Source organism: Corylus avellana, chromosome ca4, assembly GCF_901000735.1.
Source record: "Corylus avellana chromosome ca4, CavTom2PMs-1.0".
NCBI lineage: Eukaryota > Viridiplantae > Streptophyta > Magnoliopsida > Fagales > Betulaceae > Corylus > Corylus avellana.
The window spans coordinates 8,563,584-8,567,926 of NC_081544.1; the positions used below are offsets into that span (position 1 = coordinate 8,563,584).

General features: G+C 34.3%; 1 pseudogene; it reads right to left on the reverse strand.

Annotated features, from left to right (window-relative positions):
* On the reverse strand, positions 1 to 3,136 carry LOC132177997 (F-box protein AUF1-like; annotated as a pseudogene).
* Between the last annotated feature and the right edge of the window lie 1,207 nt (positions 3,137 to 4,343).

Below are 4,343 nucleotides of genomic sequence, written 5' to 3' on the forward strand. Positions count from 1 at the left end.
CTAGGATTGAGATCCAAATCCATGAGAACAATCGCCGGAGAGTTGGAGGACGCCCGAGGCAACGGCGGTGGAGAGCCCACGATGGTCAGAGAAGGATGAAAAAATGTGGATTTGCCGGAAAAGACGCCGTTTAATACCGGAGGCTAAAGGAGACGACTCAAACGAGACCGGTGGAGATTTCTCCGGCGAAGAGGATTCCAGAGAAGACTGTGCAGATCTTGGCAAATTCAAAGAAGCCCTGTCTTCTAGACAATGCACAAAACTCAAATCTATAACAAACCCAAAAGAAAATAATACAAATGACACACGTGTGGGTCTGCTTTCCACGTGGGGTAGCAAAGGAGAATGCTTAAGGAAAATCTAGTATTTTTTTTGGCTTTATGAAAAAGACACAAGAGTCATGATAAAAGAAACTAGAATTAAAAAGGAAAATATAGACACTCATAGAACGATTTGCTCTTTGATATATTTGAGGAACAGACACAAAAACTATGAGAAGAGAGAGAGAGAGACAAAAAAATCAAATCAAATCATATCGAAAGACACAAAACGATGAGAAGAGAAAAAGAAAGAAAATAAAGTAAAAGTGAAATTCCACTGATACCAAGAAAAAATTCATAATAAAATAATAAACTGCAGAATAATAAAATAAGACACAAAATTTTTAGGTGATTCGATTTATCATCTACATCCATAAATAAAGCCTTAAGAGCACATTATGCTTTTATTCAAAGAATAATTTTACAATACAAATTATTTCTATTTATAGAGATGAGAGATAATACAAAATGGTGTGATTGATAAAATAAAATCAGGCATATTTAATTATGATTTGATTTTATTCATTACAATTAATGGTAATACATTCTCATAATATCAGAATATATTCTAACAATAAGTACCACATCAATCCAAGTCATCAAGGTGATATTAACATCTCTCTTTCTCTCATCCATGAGAATAGTTTGTTTTCTGCAGAAGCCATAAGATTCTGTAGTACTTTTTTTTTTTTTTTTTATGTGATATATATATAATAGTACATTTTTTTAGTCCTTTCGTCTAGTTTGTTCAGTCATGGTGCTCAATCGAGCAGCTGGCTATCTCTCTCTAGCTCTTGCCAGAAATGATACCCATTGGAGAATGAACTAATGAAAACGATTTGAATGTATAAGTTGAAGAATGCATGAGAGAGAAACCTTGAGGTGGCGCACTCAAAGAGCAGTAAAGACTGTCGGCAGAGGTGAGAGCCCCAAAGCCTTCTCAAACAGCCATCCTCCTCAACTCACAGAAACTTGCCATCGTCTTGTCCATCTTCTTTATCTGAATTTTCCCGGTGGAATGGTCCAACCGGTACCCTTTACATCAAACCAACCAAAAATTATGATCAGCGCCAAGTAGTTTTCTAGAATTAGAAAGTATATTTACTTAAGAAAATTTAAAGAGAGAGAGAATGTAGAGTACTAAGAATAAAAGACAATAACAAAGATGGGTTTCGCAGAGTAAAAAAAAAAAAATGAAATCTCTTGATTTGCAGAATTTCCTAGGTAGTTTCATTTTTTCTAATATGTATTCTATCTTTCTAGCTAGGTTGGTGCTCGTCGTTTGTAGGGCTGTTGAAACTTCACACAGAGCAGAGGGGCTATCTGAAATTTGGAGCTTTGTCACATAAGAGCTTGGGGATAAAAAGAATAATAAGGAATAATTAAAGAGAGATAATCGGTATTAATAATTTGTTTATATTTTTTTATAAATTTAATAAATTAATAATTAAATTTGCAATTGCTTATTTAGGGTTTATATAAATTTACAAAATTAATAATTAATTCGTAAAATGAGATAAAAATAAAATTAAAAATGAGTTATTAAAGGGTTGGCTTCCGTACATATAGCCACGACGAATTACTGGACGGAAATTATGACATGTTCCATACATATAGCCACCACGGATGACTTGCTTTACACTCATGCATGTTCCCCGGAACTCTAGGACATTGTGGGAAGGGTCTAGAGAGGATTTACAATTAGGAATTAATTATCGCAAAACAAAAAAAAACATTTAAGAAAAGGGTTAAATACCTTTTTATATCTTCGTAGTTTAATAATTTTATTTTTTACCTTTTAAGGTTTAATTCTTATCAGAAAGTATCTTGAGTTTAAATAAAAATGAAAATAGTAATCCGGTCTAAATTTAATTTAAAATTTGATGATAAGTCATGTCTATACCATTAAAAAATGACATATGTATCATTTTTTTATTTATAAAAGTCCTAAATAACAAGAAGTTATTAGCCTATTAGTAAATGAAATCACAATAATTACCGATAAGGCCTATGGTCTTTTGTCATCATTAGAAATTTTTATAGGCTAAAAATATTTTTTTATTATACTGTAGCATTTAATAAAAACAAAGAGTAAGGTGCTGAAGCTTAATTATCGTCCACACCACCCTCAGCTTCAGCCCTTCTGCGAAACCCACCTCGCCGAAGTCCGCCGGATTATGCAACGGCGGCGAGCTTCGTAATTCGCGGAACCCGAAGATCACGCATCTCCTCAGGGTTTTCCCGAACTCCGCTCTCCACTTGACTGCGGCGTTTTTCTCCAGCTTCAGGTCGCCGGAGGGCAGCTCGATCTCCAGGTCTCTGATCTCCTGGAACCCGCGCAGAATTTGGGCGGGCGAGGTCAGGGGGGAGCGGTGGTTCGGGTCGGGTCGGGCTTGTGCGACACGAGCTTGTGCAAGTTCTTGATCAGGATCATCGAGCGGATGAAGGTGGGGGGGAACGACAACGAGTCAGAAGTCGCTGGACTCGGGCGGAATGACACAGTCGACTTTGAGGAGGAGCGACTCAGCTTGAGAGACGAGCGAGTTGAATCGCTTGGAGACGACCCGGCAGCGAATCAGGGTCTTCACATCGGAGGACGAAGTTGAAGATGAGGAGGACCAGCGAGTCCGGGATTGGATCGAAGCCGTCCATTTCTTGTTTAGAGAGTCAGCAACCGATGGTTGGAGCCACCCCTTTCCCCTCCTTTATTTTTTTTATTTTTTATTTTTTATTTTTAATTAATATACGGAAACACATCTTGATTTTTTAATGCTGCTGATGTGATTTTTTTTCAAATTTTGAAAGGAATTTAAATGGAGGACTAGTTTGAATCCCCCATTCTTTTTTCTTTGTGTGGATATGTCAAAAAAAAAAAAAAAACAATATTTTTCCCGTTGTTTTATAATGATTATCTCTCATTTGCGGACTTGATGTGAATTATGCAAATATTAAAATCTTCAAATATAGTACTCCTCCATTATAACGGTTGGATATAATGTTTTATGAAGTAGTTGCAAATTATGACTCTCGTGCCAGTTATAAAGGGCTCTTTTTTCATTAATTTGATTAGCAAGGCCTAAATTATTAATCCTACATTTTCAATAGACCGTCAACTACTTCATCAACTGCTAGTTTTTCCCACCTTCCTATCTAAATAATAATGCTCGATCACTGTTGTGTGTGTTATCTTTTTAATTACGTGAAGACACCAAGCTCATTCCAATTATGTCCATCGATTTTATCTTACGTACATTCCTCATAGAATTTGACTTGTTTACCGCCCCTGGTAAAAAAAAATTAATTTTTTTTTTAAAAAGCATTTTTCTGGTTATGACTTGTTTACCGCCCCAGGTAACAAAATTTTGTTAATAAAAAAATTAAAAAAAAAAAAAAAGTCAAGAAATTTAATGTTTATTTATCAATATTTGGCATTTTCTTGTCATAATCTAAGTACCCAACGTTGAGAGTAAAGTTTATAATTAATGCCATTAACGCCTTAATTTGTCTTGGTTATGACAGTGTCCTTAATTTGTCTTGGTTATAATTTAAGCTTTTTAATTGAGATATATCTCTCATTTTCATCATTTTGATTATCTTATTCTAAAACAATATTGTTATTTATTTATTTTTTTGGTTTGGTGTGTTTTATATACTTTGGGATTTTGTCAAGCATCAACGAGTTTCAGAAGATTATTGCCAATTTTAGATTTGTTATTTTTATTAATTCATTTTAGGCTAATAGCTATCGGAATATGCTAATAATTTTATTATAATATCATTAGAGTATGAGAAGTAAACAATTATTGAAACAATACTTTGTAACAAAATAGAAGATGAATTTCTTGAAGATAATTTACTTGTCTACATTGAAAGGGAAATTGCTGAAAGCTTCGATTCAGATTTGATACTTGGTGATTTTGTTTCTCTAAGACTGCATAGAATGCAAATTTAGCCACTTTGTATTTTGTATTTTCCTTTACTTTTGTACTAGTGCCTACATGGTAACTAATATATCAATTTAAC